At 41.8% G+C, this 24,276-nt stretch overlaps 1 long non-coding RNA gene across 1 annotated transcript in view; it reads right to left on the reverse strand.

Moving 5' to 3' along the window:
* Positions 1 to 24,276, reverse strand: part of LOC120537472 — a 44,801-nt gene that overhangs the window by 15,707 nt on the left and 4,818 nt on the right. The window contains exons 2-3 of the long non-coding RNA XR_005635330.1: positions 7,723 to 7,819; positions 4,267 to 4,396 (exon numbers count right to left, since the gene is read on the reverse strand). This is a non-coding gene — a long non-coding RNA (uncharacterized LOC120537472). The remainder of the gene's footprint in view (positions 1 to 4,266; positions 4,397 to 7,722; positions 7,820 to 24,276) is intronic.

Here is a 24,276-nt window from a genome sequence, read left to right on the forward strand (position 1 = left end):
CTCACTATGATTTTATCAATAGCATTATTAATTTTGCTATGTTCATTTCACCAAAGAGAAGGTGTGTCAACAGTCATTCTTGAGACAGCAAAGGGGAGAGCAAAACTTGTGGCAGGAGGAAAAACTAACAAAGAATGTGAAAAGTGGTGTGTTCGGAGGGGATAAAAAGTGTTACGAGGGTTGGGAGGAAACTGAGTCATTGCTTGTAAGGCGGAAAGACAGAAATGAGGAAATGGTTACAGGCTGAGGTAAAAGGTGTCAGTGTTCATACAGTATAGATAAAAAATAGACATATTATGGATATGGAGAAGGTGCTTTGAAGTCTGAAAGAATTGGAATATCAACAGACATCTGTCCGTCCATTTAAAAAGCCTGATATTGTCATTAAAAGATCAGGAGCAGGACCTTAGGTTGCCAAAATGAAGCACTGAACGGGACACCATCAACTGCAGGAAACTCTCACTCAGACTTGAAATGAAATCATCACATATGTTAAACACAGAAAAAGTAATGATTATAAGCAGAACTGCAGTATGTTGAAGTATCTGACAAGAGGAAAATGGATGAAACCAATAAGAGGACAAATTGGGATGATGGATGAATGGCACTGGCGTCTAACATCTCCAGAGGCCTGGTTTTGAATCTCAGACCAATTTCTGTCAATTACACTGACAACTGTCACTTTCTTTATGAACTCGATTTTTCTTTGTGCGTGTTAACTGGGTACTGTTATGAATTGAAGCCTCCATGAAGCAAAAAGGTGTGAGGTCATGGTAATACTGGCTTAACTGGCCAGGCCAGGCCTTCACTTGGGCCAGTTCCTAACCCATGTGATCTGCCTCAGGCTTTGAAGGCCTAAAACGGATGTAAGCCAAAACTAACCTTAAATGTCTCTAACTATCTCAAAAGCCCCACAAGAGGTGAATAACTGTAAACCTCAGCGTGTGCACGCGTGGGCAAATGAGAAATCTTTATAAAAATGAAGACTGCAAAACACCAAAAAATACAACAAAAGTTCCACAGTGCAAAAAAATATCATTAAAGGAATTGCCAAAAGGGAACCCGCAGTAAATAAATCCCAAAAAACATAGAATCCTTAAAAAGGGAAAATATAATTAAAAATTCGGAAAATCCAACAATAAACAGAAATTCTCACAACTCCAACTCCCGAATGAGTCCCACTGAACTGGCTGAGGGCAATTCCTAGAAGGAGATGGACAGGTGCCCCCCCACCTTGGGGTACCACCCACAAAAAATATACATACTTCCACACATAAACATAATTACACAAAACTGAAATATTATGAATGTAAAATAAATAGCTATTGAAAAAATATAAAAAGCACTTCAAACACAAAATACATGATGTGGAAGACACATAACAGGTACACTAAAGTGGCACCGTATGTGTGAGCGCGGGTATGCGCATGATGCTACCCTTGTAATAGATCAGTGCCTAATCTAGAGTTGGCTCCTTTCTTGACCTTGCTATTGCCATGATAGACCCCAGTATCCATGACCCTGAACTGGATTAAGCTGGTTTGATAACAGATGGATGGGCCACGTCTCATGTGTGCAAATTTTGCCATTAAAGGTAGCCATTTGAACCAAATTCTTTGCTTTCTTAAGATTATCTTCTCTGTTCACTAACTGTTCTATCACTGCACCAATTCCTTCCTTACAATTTGTAAGCTTGTTGTTGTTTTTCCTTTATGTTTTTGATTATTCTGTGAATGTTTATGATTTGCTGCCACTGCCATTTTATTGCATGTGTAGCCTAATATACATTTTGACCTTTTTTAAATTTTGTTCCGCTGTGTTTTTATTTGCTCCTTGTGGTTCCTGTTCCTTCCCATTCCACATCATTACATTGCCTAGCTGCTTGATATGTCCATGTCCTCATCTCACTGATATCACAAATGTGAATCACCTACCAAATGACACTAATGGATACTCTGATCCTTTAGCTCTGTGTCTACTATGCCTTAAAACAGAGGAGGGAGTGGACACATTCAAGGAAGCGGACAATACTAACTTGTTAGTATTACACAGTGGCCTACGTGAAGATGTATAATGATTACACAAGGCACCGGCAACACAAAGGTGTCCTTGAACAATACAAGGAAAGAAACGAAACAAAAGTAAGAAATGCGCTGTTTTCATTACAATACTACTGAGCACTGTTTTAGTCAGGTTGTAACTCTGTGTAGGGAGAGAATGACTGTCTAGGTTATAAATCATCTCTGATGTGGAGTCAGCCAGCTACATTATATTAACACTCTGTTAAATGTGCATTTGTATGCATTTTATGGTGGTTTTATGTTCTTTTTTATTATAATTTGGTACATTTTATTTTTTTTTTATTTAGAAACATCACATGTCCGTGATAATCCCCCTGATGCCATCATGGAAGTGACAATATGCGTAAGCATATTCAGGGTTAATTCATCCATCCATCCATTATCCAACCCGCTATATCCTAACTACAGGGTCATGGGGGGTCTGCTGGAGCCAATCCCAGCCAACACAGGATGCAAGGCAGGAAACAAACCCCGGGCAGGGCGCCAGCCCACCGCAGGGCACGCACACACACACACCAAGCACAATTTAGAATCGCCAATCCACCTAACCTGCATGTCTTTGGACTGTGTGAGGAAACCCACGCAGACATGGGAAGAACATGCAAACTCCACGCAGGGAGGACCCAGGAAGCGAACCCAAGTCTCCTTACTGCGAGGCAGCAGCGCTACCCACTGCACCACCGTGCCACCCAGGTTAATTCATCCAAGGTTTATTAATTTTGCTAACATTTGAACAAAAAGGCTGTTAAGATGAAAGAAAAAAAATCATTTCGCTCTCCCAATATAAGCTGGAGTATTTTGCCTGATGAAGGGGCCTTAGCTTGCATTTGTAATCTGTTTAGTTAGCCAATAAAAGGTGTCATTTCACCCTACTTTCTCCTGTATTAATCTATCGCTAACACGGTACAACACTCTACTAATATGCGTAACCGTGAGAGTCACTTCATGCACTATCATTCGACAAAGTCTTCATTGCTGTAGTTAGCGTCTGAATTCTTGTAGGCTCTTGTGTTAGGTTTGTGCTTCTGCTTACAACTAAACTTCTGATTAACATCTTGCTCCTTATTGTTTCGGTTTTCTATTACTTCTGATCTCACGGTTTTGACTCATTCCTCTGCCTGACATTGTCTTGTTCTTGGTTAACTGTCACCTGGTCTATTGCTCCCTCACAATACTCTTGTGACACACCTTGTGTTCCTACAGGTGCATCCAAATTTGTGACTGTTCTAAATCCAAGTCTTTTGCTGCAAGATTTATTTTTCCATTTTTGACACATGTACTGTATCTTTTGTCTGTCTTTAATTATTAGTTAATTATTTTATCATTATTAAGACAATGCCATTTTGTGCTCTGTTTGTTGGATGGCCTCAGTCATTATGCTCATTGCTGGCAACATGATATGGAGATTTGTGTCATCATGATCTATAAAAGATGGCAGTGTATAGCTCCTAGTTTGTGTATGTTGGATTTCTCTTTAAAACGAGTAACTTCTACCTTCTTGTTAGTGGTGCAAGCTAGCAGGTGCTTCCATGAAGACTTTATAGGTAGGACTTCCTGCTCTGTTCATTTGATAACTAATGTAAAGATGCTTCAGGTTTGGTTTACTTTGCTCTGGGTTACAAACCTAGCTTATTTCAGTTCCATGATTAAGCTATACCTTTTGGTATCCATCCATTCCCTAGCTGCAAACTGCCAATGCCTTTTTGAAATCTCAGCCAGATCAAGACAATTGCATGAAAACAGAGCTCATATGGCATGAAAAGCTGGACGGAGCAAATGTTTAACTTCTATGTACCACTAGTTTTTGTTTCAAATTTAGCTCAGATCTTTCATTTTAAAATAATTTGGAGTCAGCAGATGGATTTGGGAGGTTTTCTTTTCTCATCAAACTAGCTGATTTTTATTTTTGGTAAATCCTTCCCAACTTAAGTGTACTGTTAACGACAGTTGTCACACTGGCAGCACTTGATTTCAGTCATTAATTTCTTACTTAAAATACACTGAGTAACATAATGTAACTTTTTTTGACACATGAATCATTATAGGTGAATCTTACAGGATTTTCTGTGTTGAATTCAAATATCTAATTAGACTTTCGCTGTCACACAAATATATTAAGCGACACACAAATAAATTAACATTAAACATATATTTACATTATTCAAACATGTTGGGAGCGTCTCACCTAAAAAGTAGAAGCGTACAATTTCTGCAGTACTTCCTCAGGAATATCCATCCCTCTTAAGGGTCCAGCAGTAGTCAGCAAGCATACTGGGACTCGACTTCAGAAATGTCCTGATGAAACCGTTCGACTGCTATGAGATTTTCAGGGAAAGAAATCTGGAAAATTATAAACCATTCACAACAGTAATACCAACATTTTGATCTTAAATTTTATTTTAAAAAACCTAAGAGAGTTTATATACTAAATATGCAGCCTTAAAAAGAAATAAGTCAAAAACTACAGGGGATAGAATAAGTCTGAATATATTTCTTAAATCAAGATGAAAAGGTACCATTAAAACAATCCTAAGTTGTTCAGTGAAAAAATATTTGTTGACCAGAGTTATCTAGTCTCATCATAATTGTTTGGTTTTTTTTTGCACTCTTTTAAAAAAAAGTTTTTAATACTCACATATTCACTCGTACTCCAAGTTTGTTATTAAGGAGTCAAAACCAATCTTTTATAAAAAAAAAAAAATCCTTTTAACAAAAGCTATGATTTAATACTAATTTTTGTCAAAGAAAAGGAATCACAATCACCTAAAGTATCCAAATGCAGATGATCCACAAACACAAGTGCCAAGTTTCATTTGGCCGTGCCAGTGATGCCATACATGTTGCATTCCTGGACCATCCTTGGTTACATTGCCATAGCAACAGCCCAGATGATTGCTCTAAAATGGGTGGTGCCAATATTAAAACAAAATGTGGCCACCAGATAAAACAAAATTATTTCATCTTGTAAATCACACCTTTTGGGGAAAACAAATGCCAGAATCAAGTTCCTTGGGTTCAAAAACTCCAGAATAGATGTATTGATTGTCAGAAATGTTTCATGGAAACATGAAAAAGATTAAATAAAAACTGCCAATTATAACTCTACAGTCAGTGCCCTTGATGGGCACAACGCCACTGCAATACTGGAAAAATAAAATTTTATTTTAAAAAAAAGTCAAAAGTAATATGCAAAACACAAGCCAAACTCTTGATAAAGACTTGGTTTTACAAAGAAGATCAGGTGAGTTGGTGGCCTTGTCATGCTTCAGGGCCTTTGATATTGTGCACTAATTCACGTGATTCAGCCCAGCGTGTCATATAACAAACAGTGCAAGACAGCCACGCAGAAAAAAGAAATAAATAAATGACACGCATGACAATGTGGTGCTATTTACAGGAAACAAAATGCAAACTGTTTTAGCAAAACTTTTAAAATGCTGTGGAGTAGGGATCAGCTAACAGCAAATAACTCTTTGCTAGTCCAGTTACTTAAGCAGCTTATGGCTGTACATATCTTGCACCTTGTCACTTATTTAAGGTCTTACATTCCATCAGGTGTACAAAAAGGAACCAGAGCCATTTTAAAACAGTGAGGCTAATTTTAATTTTCACATGGCCACTGCCACTTCCTCTATAAAGTTCTGAAAATGATCAAACAAGCCTTCAGGTAATGACTGACAAGCCGCTTAGTAGCTGACAGAATTGCTCCTGGGCTCCACCTTTTGATTCATGCACCGTCTGCCTTTGGCTCTGCCCCTTTGGTTGTATTGCTAAGCAACATGAATTACGTAGCATGTGATTGGTGTACGTAAAATTTTATTTATAACACACATTTAAAAAAACATGAGTGTCATCCAATGTGCTGCACAGTATTAAGGGAAAATAAACCAAATAAGCAACATAAATTCATCATGTTGTCATACTTTAAAATTTCAAAATAGAAGATGGTGGTCATTACACACTAGCCAACAACTTTAAGACAATTTTTCTTTATTCCAAACTATTGAAAAAATCTAAGTTTTAAGCGTATGTTATAAATCTTATTTCAAAAGTTATACCATTCCAAAGTCAAGTAGCCATGACGCTGAAAACTCAGTCAATCTGGCTCGAGGCATGAAGAGCAGAAGCTGATCTGAAGAAATGAGTGAACGTGATAAAATTTGGGGTCGGCACGGTGGTGCAGTGGGTAGCCCTGCCACCTCACAGTTATTAGATCTGGGTTCGCTGCCCGGGTCCTCCCTGTGTGGAGTTTGCATGTTCTCCCCGTGTCTGCGTGGGTTTCCTCCGGGTGCTCCGGTTTCCTCCCACAGTCCAAAGACATGCAGGTCAGGTGCATTGGTGATTCCAAATTGTCCCTAGTGTGTGCTTGGTGTGTGTGTGTGTGTGTGTGTGTGTGCCCTGCGGTGGGCTGGCGCCCTGCCCGGGCTTTGTTTCCTGCCTTGCGCCCTGTGTTGGCTTGGATTGGCTCCAGCAGACCCCTGTGACCCTGTAGTTAGGATATAGTGGGTTGGATAATGGATGGATGGATGATAAAATTTGTGGTTTGAATAAAGAGATGCCAAGCTTTTCAGAACTTTAAAAAGCAACGAGAAGACCTTCAACGGTATCCTAAAATTAATTGGAAGCCTTTGCAATGATGCTAACACTGGCAAGATATGTTCTCTCTTTCTAGTACCAGTCAGCAACCATTCAGCTGCACTGAACCAATTGTAGGCATGACACAGCGGACTGGGTAGATCTGTGCCCTAGTGCTGTCCCACTTTAGCATCTGCAAGAGCCGTTGAGTTTTCTGCTTTGTTTCCACTCATGTTGTTAGATTTTGCCTGCTGTCTGCCTTTTTGCTCTTGTTTTGATTCAGTATTTCTGCCTTATCATTTTGTGACCTTGTGCTAGTTTGTTGGTTTATGTATCTTTTGAAATGCAGATCTTAATAGAAATATATATATTTTTAGTATGGCATAGCTTTGGTGCTCTTTTCTGCTCATTTCAATTTGCATCATCACTTCAGTTTGTGCTGGCGGTCATTATGGGGCATCATTTGAATCTGTGCCATCATGACAAGATTTGTGCATTGCGGGAGGGGCTGCATTGAATCAGCAAGCAACCATCTCTGTGGGCAGTCGGTCGGCATGAGCTTGATGGCTATCTGGAGATTAAGACAGTTTACATTTGTGCACAAATCCTTCTATATAAAAAAGAACAAAATGCATAAAGTAAAAAAAATATCATCTATCTGTATCCATGGAGCCAGTTCAAGCAGCACCTGGCACAAAGCTAGAATTAAATCTGGAATGGATGCCATTGCTTTGCAGGTCATGCACAGTCACTCAGATCAGTTTATACAGTATACATATATTAACCTAATATGTACTAGCCTGGTTTGGACCCTGACTGCTGAGCCACCATTCAATGCAGGTTTGCAGAGAGCCAGAGGCTATCCTGCCACAGAGCACAAGGCACACACCAAAACTGGATGGGCTTTTAGTCCATCACAACTACACTCACTCACTCACTCAATTAGTGCAGGACAGTTGAGATGAGAGCATGAGGAGAAAAATGTAAGCAGATACTGCAAAAACGTGACAGTAAGCAGGCCAGGTTTGAACCTGTGACCCTGATGCCATGAGGCATCACTACTTACCTCTCTGCCACTGTGTTGCTTCATGGAAAAACATTTTTCATTGCCACATTACATCTGAATTGCAGAAAAATGTGTTCTCCCCATGTAACTCCGGCTTCTGGAACATCAAAAACATTGATTTAGTGGTGCAGTAAGCCATTCAGCCATAAGCTTAGAAGCCATTCAGTTGCACTACGGCTTTGATGTTGTCCAAAAACATATGTGATTTTTCTTTTTTTTTACATAAATAACTAGAATAGACCACCTTTGATAAATGATAAAAAGTGTCATTACAATACCTATAAAAACCTTTTACCCATTTGGAAGTCTTCACATTTTCTTGTTGTATAATGTTGAATCGCAGCAGATTTCATTTGTCTTTTTTGACACTGATCAACAGACAAAGACTTTAACGTCAAAGTGAAAACAGATACTGTATCTGCAAACTGGTGTAAGATAATTATAAATATAAATCACAAAGTAATTAATTGCATAAGTATTCACCCAGTCAGTATCTAGTAGATGCACTTTTGGCAACCATGACAGGTCTGTGTCTATGGATCTTTGTCAGCTTTGTGTATTCAGACACTGCCATTTTCTCCATTCTTCTTTATAAAACTGCTCAAGCTCTGTCAGGTTGCATGCTGATTATAAGTGAACAGCTTTTATGACGTTCAGCCACACATTCTCACTAGGATGGAGATCTGGACTCTGACATGGCCACTCCATGACATTTACATTGTTGTGCTGCTTTGACTTTATGCTTGGGTTCATTGTCCTGCTGAAATACAAATCTTCTCCCAAGGTGCAGGTTTCTTGCAAAGAGCACCAGGGTTTCTTCCATGATTTTCCTGTTTTGCTGTTCTCCACCCTTCACAAGCCTTCCAAGACCTGCTGCAGATCATTTTCCCCAAAGTATGAAGTTATCACCACCATGCTTCATGGTGGGGATGGTGTGTTTTTGATCATTTTTGTCTCATCAGACCATAGAACTTTCAGCTTGACCTCAGAGTCTCCCATGTGTCTTCTTGGAAGACTCTAACCAACATGTTATAAGCGTTTTATTTATCATTACCATTTTTTAACAGAGCTTTTCTCTTTGCCACTCTTCCAAAAAGATGTGACTGATGAAGAACCTGGCAACAGTTGATGTCTACACAGTCTCTCCAACCTCTGCCACTGTAGATTGTCATTCCTTCAGAGTTCTCATAGATTTCTTGGTGGCCTTCTTCACTAGTCTCTTCTTTCAGATTCATTCAGTTGTTGTGGATGGCCTGCTCCATGCAGATCTACAGCTTTGCCATCCTCTTTCAATTTCTTAAGGAACGATTTAACAGGACTACAGTGGATATTCAGTGACTTTGTATTTTCTTGTCTCCATCTGTTGACTCGTGCTTTCCAGTCCCCTTTTCACGGAGTTGCTTGGAGTGTCCTTTTGTCTTCATTGTGTTAGTTAAGCCAACATGCTGACTCACCACAAGTTGTCCCTTCCAGATAATATGTATCTCTCTATTATAATAAAATAATCTTGGGAAGAGAGACGAGACGTGACTTTCTCAGAGAGAAAGATGAACTTCGTGCCAAGAGATTTAACCACGCCCGGGGCTGGAAATAAAAGACAAAGAATAGATGACAAAGTAGAACGTCATAAAGAATTCAAAAACATTGGCACGATACACATGCAGAGCAGGTTAGAGATAATGGAATTAGGAAAATTCGAAAGTCTCAAAAAATGATAGTAATGATTGCATTAGCACTAACAAACGGAAATTATTACTCTGTGAAATAACAGAACAGCAAAAAGAGATTAAATATATTGTTTAGATTTAAACTTTGTCGGAGACTTGTAGATCATCTAATTTGTGTTGCCATCAGGGAAAAGTTTTGTTTCTTCCCAATGAAGAGGCATCTCTGTGAGAATTTAAAGATTTGTTGTTTGTTGAAAGTGAAATCCACATACACTGTCATGCTTGGGTCACAGAGTTGCACAGATACACAGGAGATTTTAGAGACTGGAACATTATTCAAACACTTCAAACAAACATAAATTTCTTTCAGGAGTGAATCGAGCTCCGTGTGTAGTCGGAGGGCACAGTTCCATCTCTCAATAAAAAGAATAGAATATCTTCCTCTACATAGGGGCATGCCTCGGAAGCGGGACCCCCAACAGGAGCAGAGGATGTCTGGGTAAAAAGAGAGACAAGGCAATGAGACAAAAGGACAGGCTTTTACATGTTCGATGCCCCAATGCGAGATACAGATCACGCAGCCATGGCAGCAGCAGCAATCCAGCAGCTTATCGAGTAAAGAAGAGGTTACAAATAAACTGTATTTGCTTCCCATTGTATCACCGTTTAAGAGGGCGTTTCAGAGGTGCGACTGCGTCTCCTTGGGGTGCGTTCACAACGCGAGTGGCAGAGACGCATAGTATCGAAGCCCCCTAGTTTATAAGAAAATCAGGTGTAACCCCAAACAAATGATCTCCAGTGACCTAATTCTAAGACGCTGAAAGCCAACAGGCTGCCCCAGCGATGACTTAGGCGTGTCCTGTTGAAGGGGGTAAATACTTAGGAGACCAATTAGTAGGTGTTTTCTGTTCTAAATTAATTGACACCATTTTGCACAGCCGTGTTTTCACTCTGACATTAAAAAAGTCTGTTTCTGTTGATCAGTGTCACAAAGCCAAATTAACTCTATTGTTATTCATGTTGTTTAATACAGAGGTTAATACATTTTTTACAGGCTTTGTATGTAATTATTTCTAAGAGTAAACAGGAACAGCTAAATCATGCCGAGCACGAACTGGACTTACATATGCTTTCAATGTCAAAACAGGCTTAGCCCTGTTGCATCAGACTGTGACCCTGCACAAAACACGAAAATCTTGAAGCAACATGATTCTGCAAACGCTAAATGCAAGTGCTGATTGGGCTAACGTCCTGAAAGGTACATGTGAAGAAAGAAAAGAGAGAGATTTAGCAAATGTCTGCGATTAGATCTAGCCTCATTATTTTCCTTCCCTCTGTCTTCCTCTCTCCTACTCTGACACACACACACACGCACACACACACACACACACACGCACACAGGCAGTCTAATTGTGACCCCTGAACTCAACAGAGTTCTGTGCATTCCAAGCTAGAACAACATCAGCAGGGCTGGCTGGGACATGCTTTGTGAGTGTGAGGAATGTAATTGATGTTTAAGTACTGATTTACCCAGGGGGTGCACAATTGCTAGCTTTATGTTTTTATTTAACGCAGTTTCTCACTAAGGTACAAGGTCTCCACGAAACACTCCCATAATGCAGGTCTACTTACTGGATTGGGTAAAGAACAGCCGGCATCACTCACATAATCTTTTGGCACAAGTATTCTCCATCGCCATCACTCATGGGTCAGCCCTTTCCAACTCCCCCTGGCCCCCACCCCACCCCAGTGCACGTCAGGCAGTGTTTCAATATCGAGCTCTTTAAAGTCATGCTTTTCATTCTCAGACTTCACTTGAAGCAAGAATTCTTTGATTAATTTTTTGCAGCATTTTAGTGTGGATTTGTGATCAAATAAAATGTGGTACAGAATGGAATCGTTTCCCGAATCCATTTGGGAACAATTAAACTAGATGAAGTCATCTTTTTTTCATTTCTAAACACGCATATTTCAGTACAAAATTGTGGGGGGCACACAATTCCTGGAGGGATTGAGAACAAATCAGCAAACAGCCCGGTATGGGACCTCAGCCCATTACGCAACATTCACTGAAGAGACCTACAATCAGCAGGACTGAGCAAAAGGTAGAAACAAACACATGGCCACCTCAGAGCACAGCAACTGACACACCCATCCACAAGTTTAATCCAGTTTTAGGGGCTTGGATGGCTGGAAGCCCATCCTGTCAGCACGAAGTGCAAAGCAACAACCGCTCCTGGATGGGATGCAAGTCCTTTTATGGTATACTCAACACTCAGAAACATGCATTTGCATGTTTTTATGCAATATGTATTTGGCTTGATGGAGAGCATCAGGTAAGAGATATGAGAGGGACAAGCACAGCCCATTGCAGGGTTTACTCGCTCATGTACTCAAAATGGACCTTCTATCACATAGTGTAGTGAAGAGTAGGACTTTAGGGAGCTACAGATCTCATCCCGATGTTATTTTGGACAATCAAGGTGATGGATGAGCTTTTTGGGCTGAATGGCCTGTTTTCGTCACAATTGCTCTAATGTTGGAATGTTCAGTCCATTCGCTGGACTGGCCTGAGAAAGCAGGTGCCAATTCCCAGCCATGTCTCGAGCAAGGAAATGGCGAGCAAGAGGTGACATGATCAAAGTGTTCAAATTATGAAAGGAATTAGAACAGTGGATCCCAGCCATTACTTTAAAATAAACTCTGCAGCAAGAACACAGGGACACGGTTTAAAGCTTGCTAAGGGCAGATTTCACACAAATGTTAAAAAGTTTTTAAATACAAAGAACCATAGACATATGGAAAAAATTATCAAGTAGAGTGGTGGAAAGAAAGGACCTTAGGAACCTTCAGATCTTCAGAACTTGAATAGGATGGACGAGCTTGTTGGGCTGAATGGCCAGTTCTTGTCACAATTATTATAATGTTCTAAAGTAAGGAACAAACCTTAGATGGATGCCTACACTGAGAGTCAACAGTTAAACTAATTGGCATGTCTTTTCCTGCAATGAATGGAATTTGCTAACTATGGCTTGCATCCAGTAGTGCAGGGTTAAGACCATGTGAAATTACACAACCTTTTTACTGTTTTTCTGCCGTCTGGTGATTGCTACTCACATAGTCTGTCATACCCAGCTACTCACCCTGACAAAATTAATCTTAAGTCATAGGGTTGGGCTCTGTGTGTGTGCGACCTGACAAGCAATTAAGGCTCAGTTGGAATTACAGTGCATAAAATGCAGCAATCTGGACAAGGACAACGAGTGTTTTAGACCCCACAAACAGAACAAAGGCTTGTCCATCTGATGTCTTAACAGAACAGGAAAAAGAACATAATGGGCAGAGATTGCAGGTGAATTCATCTTACCTGCAGACCCTTCACATGGGAATCAGCTCCGTCAAGAGTCACATTAATGGTTGTCAGAAAAAATGGTGCGCTCATGATACTTTGGAAATGTGAAACTGTGCTATGAAGTCATCTAATTTCACAGGTGCAATGATTTCTAGTCTTGTCATCTGACATGTTCTGATGACAAGATCAACAACGGCAGTCATCTGGCCTGACAACCCCTCCGACTAGCAGTCATGTGACATTGGCTTTAGGCTTCCGACTCCAGTAACCCCAAACTGGATAAAATGTGTTAGATGAGTGTTTGACCCAATCGATGAGACCCATGTCTTGATGAATGTCTGGATGATCGTCCATGTGGGGGGTCCTCCACCATGGGGAACCATGGCTGATCGATTCGGTGGGGGTTGAGGATAACATAATTGAGGATGATCGTTGGAGCAATGTCCATTGCTTAATCAACCCGTGGCGACCCACTTCATAAACCGTCTGTGACCCACTATCATTAAACACAACAATGATTTGTGATCCAATGACAGCAGAACGTGACTCATTTTGGGGCGAGACCCATAGTTTAAGAAACCCTGTTTTAGATGATATTTAAGAAGGGAGATGAAACAGCAACACAGTGACTAGCCCCTGAAATGCGATTCAGACGCCTGCCTGCATGAAGTGTGCATATTCTCCCCATGTCTGTGTGAACATTCTCCAAGTACTGTAGTTTTACTTCCATGCATTCGGTTGACTGCCAACTCTGAACTGGCCTGATGGAAGTGTATGTGAGTGTGATCTTGGCCTGTGATCGCCTTGCTGCCAGGATGCTACAACTATCAATCTTGAAACTTGACCCAGGCACTTATGGAGTAATTATTTTGGGTATGGTACCTATTTTTTCTGTTATGTTGTGCCTGTCCACATAATTCTCTGTAAAAGAACAGGAAAACAGTTAAAACTTATTTACGCCTCATATGGACTTCTGAACCTCAATGAGGTCCCCCATCAATTGCCATGTTTCAAGAGATGTGCACGTTTAGCTTAGGGTTAATGATGTTTAAGCCAAATGTCTTTTACTTCTATCATTGCAGCCAAAAATGGCAGAGTTCTTTTTGAATACTTTGGAAAGTCAGCACTTGCAAGCTTTTGCAGTTCCGTGTTGCGGGCAGATGACACCTCTCAATTCTCTCAATTCTCTCTCGCCCTCAGCATCCTGCTGACTGTTTGATGAGAAATTTGTTTATGGGCTTTAAAGACAATCGGGCCAATTTGCCTAAACCACAAGGCTTTCCCTTCTGTCATAGGCTGTCTTCATAAGTCAGTTTTTTTTCCTTTTACCTTTTCTTTTAGACGGAGTTATATTTTTGTAAAAAAAAAAAGGTATTTAATGTAACATCTGCATTCCCTAGGTGACCTTGTGTTTTACAAGGCTGACTTCAGACCACATCCTGCTTTCACACGTCTGACTAGAAATACTTCACCCAAAAGCCTCCAAATAAACCCCAAAGTGATAGCCGTAAAGTCACTTAGGGCCATAATTCCCTCGCTCAGAGCCAAACCAAACGCGGTACGACCACACGCAGGGATGAGCACTGACTGTGTATTAAGGGCCTGCCAGTGCTGCTGGGACAGATGTGTGGAACATTCTCTTGCCGTTAGGCGGCTCGTCCTCGGCTCATTAGCAGAGCCTGTCATCTGCAAGTCTTTTCTTGTACTCCATGCATGTACTTCATGTTAAACACCTTGTTTTAATCTGATCTCACCTATTCTAATATGGAGTCACAGAGGGCTCTTTTAGCAGCACTGGGGACAACTCCGTCCTTGAAACAGTGCTTGTGGGTCATCTACGCATCACAGGGCCCTCACACAGGGCCAATGTAGAGGTGTCAAATAGCCTAAGATGAAAGTCTTTTGAATAGGGATAAAAACCAGAGTACCCAGAGAAAAAACACACAGACATTGGGAGAACTCAACACAGAGCACAGTGGGATTCAGATCCAGTCTCTTAGGATTATAAGGCAGCAGCACCGATCACTGCCTCACCATATCGCTCTACTTGTAACTGTTACTTTTTCTTCTTGTTCTATGCTAAAGGACACTTGAGTTGTGAAGCATTAACATTATCTCTTGTGTCACTATGCTCTCCATTCCTTTAATTCAATTCACTTAAAACGCAAGACAGGAACAAACCCTGGATTTGATACCAGTCCACTGCAGAGCAGAGTCAAGTGCCCAAATATTAACACCTACGCAGAGCACCAGGGTTGCCAAATACGTTAACACACAGGTCTTTGGCATGTGATGGAAAAGCAGAGTACCTGGTGTCACACACACAATCCATGGGAGTGTTTCTCTGGCTCTGGTGAACTAGGAAAGGCAGGGAAGGGTAAGGGTGAAACTCAGCCAATAACTGCCTACATACACTTCTTTTCCCCTTAAGTGGGGGACGAGAATGTGGCCAAACCCTGAGGTTATATCTGCATCGCTCTAGTCCAGACCCTGTTTAAGTGACCCAATAGACGTTATGCTCAGATTATATTATGCACTAGTGAGACTGCACCCAGAGTTTTATGCACAGTTCTGATCACCACGGTACAAGAAAGACATAGCAGCACTTCAAGCTGTGCAGAGAGGAGCAATCAAGTGCATCCTAGGACTTAACGACATGTCCCATTGTGACAGACGCAGAGAATCTGAATGGTTTAGTTTCAAGCAGAGGAGACAGCAGGGAGACTTAATCCAGGTCTTCAAAATTCTCAAAGGCATTGATAAAGTAGATCTGTCAGAATTCATTCAATTTAATGGTGATTCACATACTCAAGGGCAAGTAGATTTAGGACTGAGGCCAGCAAGCAGTTCTTTACCCAAAGAGTCGTGGGAATCTGAAACACACTACTGAGACATGCAGTTGAATCAGAATTCCTGTGGATGAAATATTGGGACAGCTTAACCATTAGCTAATGATGGTCTGTATGGTCTTCTCTCGTTTGTTAAATTTCTTATGTTCTTAAGAAGTCAGCATTCAGTTTGGACCAAGAGCCCTGTGAAAACAAGTGCCCTGGTAACGGACCAACAGTCCTTCCATTTTTTGTTATTCCTTGCAAGGACCCTCTTTTTCTTAGATGAGTTTACCACCCTGGTACCCCAAATTTTTAAGCATGTTCTACCTTTCTTTTTACACTGGATGAAACACATATTGACACCGGAAGACAGTGGCTGGGCAGAAGTTCAAATAAAATACTGTGTAGCAGGATCCTAGCTACTTTGACACTCACTCTGTTCTACACTAAAACATTCATCCCATTTTTCAGTTTTATAAATTCAGTTTTAATCAAAAACAAAGGTGCAACTGAACAATATGTTTCTGTATTTCTGATGTGGGAAGAAACCAAAGCACCACAGGGAGAACATATCAGCACCAGACAGAAAGTCACCTCAAATAGATCTGGATCCAGAACTCCGGGAACAACACTAAATACTTTGTCTCCCTGTCCTGGCAGCATTAGGAACGATGCTGGACACCATGCACATTCACGCTCAATGAACAATTTATCACTTAAACTTGCGTATACTGTATATCTATATCTATCTATTTATCCTGTATAAACACACACACACTAATATACACTCACCTAAAGGATTATTAGGAACACCATACTAATACGGTGTTTGACCCCCTTTCGCCTTCAGAACTGCCTTAATTCTACGTGACATTGATTCAACAAGGTGCTGAAAGCATTCTTTAGAAATGTTGGCCCATATTGATAGGATAGCATCTTGCAGTTGATGGAGATTTGTGGGATGCACATTCAGGGCACGAAGCTCCCGTTCCACCACATCCCAAAGATGCTCTATTGGGTTTATATCTGGTGACTGTGGGGGCCATTTTAGTACAGTGAACTCATTGTCATGTTCAAGAAACCAATTTGAAATGATTCGAGCTTTGTGACATGGTGCATTATCCTGCTGGAAGTAGCCATCAGAGGATGGGTACATGGTGGTCATGAAGGGATGGACATGGTCAGAGACAATGCTCAGGTAGCCCGTGGCATTTAAACGATGCCCGATTGGCACTAAGGGGCCTAAAGTGTGCCAAGAAAACATACCCCACACCATTACACCACCACCACCAGCCTGCACAGTGGTAACAAGGCATGATGGATCCATGTTCTCATTCTGTTTATGCCAAATTCTGACTCTACCATTTGAATGTCTCAACAGAAATCGAGACTCATCAGACCAGGCAACATTTTTCCAGTCTTCAACTGTCCAATTTTGGTGAGCTCGTGCAAATTGTAGGCTCTTTTTCCTATTTGTAGTGGAGATGAGTGGTACCCGGTGGGGTCTTCTGCTGTTGTAGCCCATCCGCCTCAAGGTTGTGCATGTTGTGGCTTCACATATGCTTTGCTGCATACCTCGGTTGTAACGAGTGGTTATTTCAGTCAAAGTTGCTCTTCTATCAGCTTGAATCAGTCGGCCCATTCTCCTCTGACCTCTAGCATCAACAAGGCATTTTCGCCCACAGGACTGCCGCATACTGGATGTTTTTCCCTTTTTACATCATTCTTTGTAAACCCTAGAAATGGTTGTGCGTGAAAATCCCAGTAACTGAGCAGATTGTGAAATACTCAGACCGGCCCGTCTGGCACCAACAACCATGCCACGCTCAAAATTGCTTAAATCACATTTCTTTCCCATTCTGACATTCAGTTTGGAGTTCAGGAGATTGTCTTGACCAGGACCACACCCCTAAATGCATTGAAGCAACTGCCATGTGATTGGTTGATTAGATAATTGCATTAATGAGAAATTGAACAGGTGTTCCTAATAATCCTTTAGGTGAGTGTATATATAAATATATCACATATAGGGATGTCAGAAGAAAAGAATACTACACATGCAAAAGACTCCAGAGAGAAAATAACAAACAACATTTAAAATTAACAACTGTATCAACATGGGACCCTACATGGAAACATCCATCCATTTTCTGTGCTCACTTCTTCCAATACAGGATTGCTCTCAGGTGTAGTCTACACTAGCAGCACCAAGCCAAATCAGGAATCAACCCTGGAGGGGATGTCACTCCATGACAGGGCACATTCAAGCTCACATCCACAGTCACTCAACAGTGACTAACATACACTAACATATTCGCAATTGGGATGTGGGGAGAAAACAAGGAGAAAATGCGGAGACACTACTGAGAAAGTAGTGCGCAGGATTTGAACCTAACTGCTGAGCCACCATGGAGTCCTACACTGTTTCCTAAATTCATCCATTCAAAGACCTACTAATCTGCTTATCCAGGGGAGGGTGATGGGGCAGCTGCAACCTACTCCAGAATTCCTAGGAGGAACAACTCCTGGGCAGGGTATAAGTCCATCGCAGGGAGAACACACACTCACATGCAGATGCTAAGGCCAATTTACCTAACCTGCATGTTTTTGGATGGTTGGAGTAAACCAGAGCATCCAGGGAAAACTTATGTGGACATGGGGAGAACATGCAAATGCCACACAGGGCACAGCCTGGGACACAAACCTCAGCATCCTGCCACCCCATGCCATCCTGTTCAGAATCTATTAAATCAAATTTTATTATCACGTAGAGCTTGTCTTTAGGATTTAGGGTACTGTGAAATACAGTCTAAGTTGGAATGAAAACTCCACCGAGACAGTGACAAGGCCCCAGTGACACTAAGCATTGCTCCACCATGTCACCAGACTGAATGAGTAGCATAGAGACGAGGAGTAACAACATCATATTTTAAACAGCAGTTTAATTTCCTCAAGGATAACCAGATTGAACCTAAAACCCCAATACTAGAACAACATGATTCAGAGCCAAGTCTGAAAAGGGTCAACGTGAAATTGCCTTTTTAAGGCCTTCTTCTGGAAGTTCTGTTTCAGGAAAAGGAAGTCATGTTCAGATGAGTCACTGAGTTCACACTACCGTTAGGAATGCAGCTCAGAAAAAGAAAAAAAGCACAAAAAAAAAAGAAAGAAGAAGAAATCTCCTCCCACATCCCGTTAATCACCTTGGAAAAACAATTGCACAAAGGTGGTGCTGATTAGGAGATTTGGTTGGGGGCAGTCCACCACCCTCCAGGCCCGCCGGCCAGATTTTAGAAAGGCTTGCTGTTTTTAAGCCCCTATGCAATTTGACTAGCCACTTAAAAGAATGGCAGGCACGGAGAGGCCGCACCTAAATGCCACAGTCTGCAGAAACTGGATGCTCAGCTTGGCAGGGACACCACTGTCCTGCCCTATGATCCACATGGAAGATTAATGTTCTTTTAAAATTATTAACATATCTGGAGTGTGCTACATGATATATCAGTCTGGCTTTATCTAACATTTCTCCCCCATTTTTCATTCCCTTCAGGCTGCACTACCGCATAACTTTGCTTGTACTGTTGACCTGGGAATCAGCTACACAAAAACACTGGGTCTCCACTACATAGGCGCTTGCATGTCTCTATCCGGCGAATGCCTTGCGTCGTACTCGTCAGCAGCATTCAAGCCGACAGCACACCACTTCTAGTTGAGCAGCTTTTCTTCCTTAAATGGTAAAAGCAGGGACAGAGGGAGTGCGAGAGAGAGGAGGTGTGTCTATTGTGTCTCTGCCTCTGCACGCTGCACTGATAATCACCACCACCACCACCACCACCACCAACCTCCCCCCTCACGGCTCTGACATGCTGCACAGCCCAGCTCAGGTTTGCAAGTAAACCTAAGGCAACAAACTCCTGATAAAAAAAAAAAAAAAAGTTTTGGTGTGAACAAGATTAGCCATCATACACCAAAGACGGAGACGCGTTGTTTGCGGATTATTCAGATAGTACGAGTCTGTCTGGGCTCCTATGAGTCTCCACATGGAGGTGTGGTGGGAGGTGCTGTCCTGGAGTACACCAGAGCAGGCCACCCAAAGCATCAGGACTAAAGGGGACATATTAATGCTTTACATTTTATTGAAAGTTCAAGGTGTATTATTCCCTAGAACTCTTGTGATGTTGAATTAGTCACTTTATATTATAATGCACTCACCTATTTATAATCTGTTGGTTTGGTATACCCTGGCTTATAGGGATAATGGTGTTATCTGACTTTCAATAGATGGCGGAGTAAAGAACTACATTTAAGCCAAATGTAGCCTCACAAACATGTCATTTATTTTGATGGGTGGCTCAATGGACAAGGGATTGCCAGACAGGAAAGGGTGGAACACAGCAGGGCGCAGCAATGCTTTAGAGGGAGAGAGAGAAACACACAGATGTAGACAACAAGCCCTGCAAAATATGATACATTACTGGATATGCTATAACGGCCTACCGGAGGGGCACAGGAAGAGGCAAAGGGTGAAGGGCAACCTGGAAAGAGACAGGTAATGTGCCCCCTGAACCAGAGGGCAGGCAGCTTAGGAGATGCTTGGGGAACCTGACCTTGAATAAAAAAAGTGAAAGACAGGTCAACTGTGGCTATGGATGCATGGAAAGAGGATTAAAGACTTTCTGACTTTCTTTCTGGGGTTCTTCCAGAGGGGCTTAAAGTGGAGAAAGACAAACAAATTAGTGATTGCATTCACTACACTCTTGGCACGCAGACTCATTCTGATAAACTGGAAGAACCCAAACTCTTCTCTTTTAAGTCAGTGGGAAACCGATGTGTTATATTATTTGAAATTGGAAAAAATCAAATACTCAGTTAGAGGATCCGTACAGACTTTTTTCAAAACATGGCAGGATCTAATCAGTAATATTTTAAAATAAGTTCATAAAGCACAGAGAATTTATTAATTTAGGCATGTTTACAAGCCTTAAATTTTACACCGTTTGGCTTGCTCTCTCTCTCTCAAGGATGGGGATTGATCTGTTCTTAACTCAGTTTTTCTTTTTGTAAAAACTTGATTGCTTTGTATGGATTGTAATAAAATTAATAAAAAAAAAACTGACTCTCACACTGACAGACTAGGGACTGCTCATCCCTTTAAAGGTCCCATCACGTTACACAACTTTTCCTGCATGTTTCAGTTGTAAACTTCATTTACATAATCTTAGTGAGTCGGGGCAGTCACAGTATAATTCCATTATAATCATCGTGTAGTTTGACATACCCAGTCCAACTAGTCTGCAACTCGTTTCATTTTGTCTTAAGTCTTAGGGACGGGCACTGTGTTCATGAAAGCTGATTAACCAATGAACTCCCACCCAGCAGTGCATTAGTGAAAAGGAATAATGAACACAGGTTTTTGTTACGCAAAAACAGAACAGAGGCTTGTATGTCTGACGTCTCGTGTTTTATGTACAACAATAGAATGGAAAAAAGGTATGAGATTATGGCTGAACTCTCCATATCTGCAGTGCATTTGTACAAAACTAGCTCTGTCAGGCAACATTTTATTGGCTGTCAAAAAAAAGGGGCAAGCTCATTATATTTTAGAAATGTTAAATTGTGCTAGAAGGACATCACAGAGTTGTGTAATTTGTCATGCCCTGCAGTTTCTAATCATGTAATCTGAAACCCTTAGTGGACAAGTCAAGTCAAGTCAAGTTGGGGAGCATGCACTGGTGCAGTGTGTTGTCACACCCACTACATGACGAAACAACTCGGGTTTCCTGGTTTGCAACCCCCCAGGCAGACACACAGTCCAGTCCCACCCTCCGGAAATGACCCTCTATCTGCCACAGCCAGGTGTTATGTTCAGCCACTCGGGTCCCCAATAATGATGATCTTACGAGCTAGATCACCCTCGGGAAAAACGCGCCACATGGCCGTAGTGCCATAACTAATGCTCCCTCACAATGCAGGTAGTGTGCCTCATTTGGGACTCCATGAGCAACCGCTCATTTGACACAAAGTCAAACCAATGGTACCCAAGGATTTTCCGGAGAGACAATACCAAAGCAGTCCAGTCTTCGTCTCAGGTCACTGGATAGCGTCCATGTCTCACAACCATCTAGCAAGACAGGAAGCACCAGGACTGTAAAGACTTGGAGCGCCACATACACCTTTCCAGCGGCCTCAAGACCCCCATGCTCTCCCAATCCGTCTAATGACTTCACAGGAAGAATCACCAGAGACATGAATGTCACTGCCAAGGTAAGTAAGCCTCTCAACAAGGTCAAAACTCTCTCCGCAAACAGACACACTGCTGATGGCCGTGCCAAAAAGCTCATTAAAAGCCTGGATCTTGGTTTTTATCCAGGACACTCGCAAGCCCAGACACTCAGACTCCTCACACAATCTCTCGAATGCCCCGATCAGAGCCTCTGTGAAGATCACAGCATAGTCAGCAAAGTCAAGATCTGTGAATCTTTCTTCACCAACAGATGACCCACAGCCACTTGACCCCATGACCTTGCCCAAGACCCAGTCCATACAAACATTGAACAGAGTAGGAGCAGAACACACCCCTGATGAACGCCAGAATGAACTGGGAAAAACACAGAGGTCCTGCCTCCACTCTGCACAGCACTGACAGTACCAGTGTACAGGCCAGCCATGATATCCAGCAACCTCGAAGGGATCCCATGAACCCTCAGGATGTCCCACAGGGCAGCTCGATCAACTGAGTCGAACGCTTTACGAAAATCAATAAAGGCTGCAAAGAAACTCTGCCAATATTCGCGATAGTGCTCCATGAGAACCCTCAATGCCAGGATGCGGTTGATGGTAGACTTCTTAGGTGTAAAATCAGACTGTTCTGATTGCTGGTAGGTGAGCAAGTGATCACGGATCCTATTGAGGATGACCATAGCAAGGACCTTAACCGGCACAGAGAGCAGTGTTATCCTCCTGTAGTTGCTGCAATCCAGGCGATCATCATTCCCTTTCCAGATAGGGACGACAAGTCCCGTTTTCCAGTCAGTTAGTGGACAAGACCAGCAAATTAAGAGGGGTAAGACAAGCAGTGTGACAGCTTCCTTGGACATGCAGCATCTTTAAAGCTATACAAAGCTCAGGGTGCAATTAAATCTAGGGTCACTAATAGAAACTCTAGTGTAGAGGCTCTGTGTATACGTATGACTGTATGAACCTATTAGTGAGTGTAGGGAGCATTTTATAGTTCTGAGCTGGATGAATAAGGGGAAAAAAGAGTGAGACATTGGCACCTTTGTCCCATCTTTTTCTTGAACATGGAGCAGATGAAAGCACTGGAAGGCTGAAGAGGTTGCTTCCCTTGCCCCAAAAGTCATACCTCTTCCAGTCTTAGATATATTTAGTCAAAGCTCTCAGCAAAAGTTGGCATTCATTATCAGACCACTTTCTGAGGAGAATAGAACTGTGACTCTGAAGTTTACTGTATTTTCAGGCAATATGCCAAACCTTTTGATCTGCATGTTGGTACTGTATCTTCCTAGTCCTTCAGACAACAAATTTAAATTAGGCATTCTCCGAGACCCCAGCCCTAATTTTTTTTGTTTCAGGTTTCCTTTCACTCTACTGTATATATACTGTACAGATAAATACACACGCTTCACAACGACGACAACAACCTTTTGTTTGAATTGTTTCTGGAGTGGGCTTTATAGCCACCTCCGGCAGAAGACGAGGTGGGGCAGGGGCTAACTGGTGGGAGGAGGAGAAGGTTGGGCCAGAACCACCAACTGCATAGTTAGGCCCAGTAAAGCTGGTTTTTGTCATCTGTTTATCTGACACACTCTTAGCTCAACACTCTTGTTTATTTTGTTAATATTGGAGGTACACACATATACTGTATATACATATATATACACACATATACAGGGTGAGTCAAAATTATGTTAACACTAATGGTACTGCTATGTACATATTTATATACAATTTATGTGCCACATATGGTATATGCTGTTGTGGGCTGGCACCCTGCATGGGGTTTGTTTCCTGCCTTGCGCCCTGTGTTAGCCGCGATTGGCTCCAGCAGACCCCCGTCACCCTGTAGTTAGGATATAGCGGGTTGGATAATGGATGGATGGATGGATCATGTTGAACATGATGGCGAACAGGTTCAGACATTCCTATAAATTATCTTGCACATATGAAGTATGTTTTGTGAATCAATTGTTTCTGCCATTCAAACGTTAACATAATTTTGACTCACGCTGTTTTTTATATAGGGCAGAGAGGAACAAACCATAAATGCAATGCCAGTCCACCACAGGGCACCCCCAACACACACATTTCCACACCATGAAAAGTCTCAAATGAACCTAACATGCATGTTCCTGGGATGTGTCAGGAAATTGGAGTATGCAGAAAATAAATGTGTGCACTTATGTGGGAATATACTAACTTCACATGGACAGTGACTGGGCCAGGATTTCAGCCCAGCCTCCAGCATCTGTGAGGTTTCATTGCTAACTAATGGGTGACCTTGCCACCTTTATACATTTATCAGTGTAACTACGCGACACACACTAAGTGGAATGGAGCCCACTGTTCAATCTGCTTGCCCAGTTTCAATGTCTAGTACAGGTGTATGTGAATGCTGGGAAAACTGCAGCTGGAAACCACTGCAGGAGGAGACAAAAAAAGGAACCATAACCCCTACGCTGAAAATTGA

This window comes from Polypterus senegalus, chromosome 10 (assembly GCF_016835505.1).
Source record: "Polypterus senegalus isolate Bchr_013 chromosome 10, ASM1683550v1, whole genome shotgun sequence".
In the NCBI taxonomy this organism is placed as follows: domain Eukaryota; kingdom Metazoa; phylum Chordata; class Cladistia; order Polypteriformes; family Polypteridae; genus Polypterus; species Polypterus senegalus.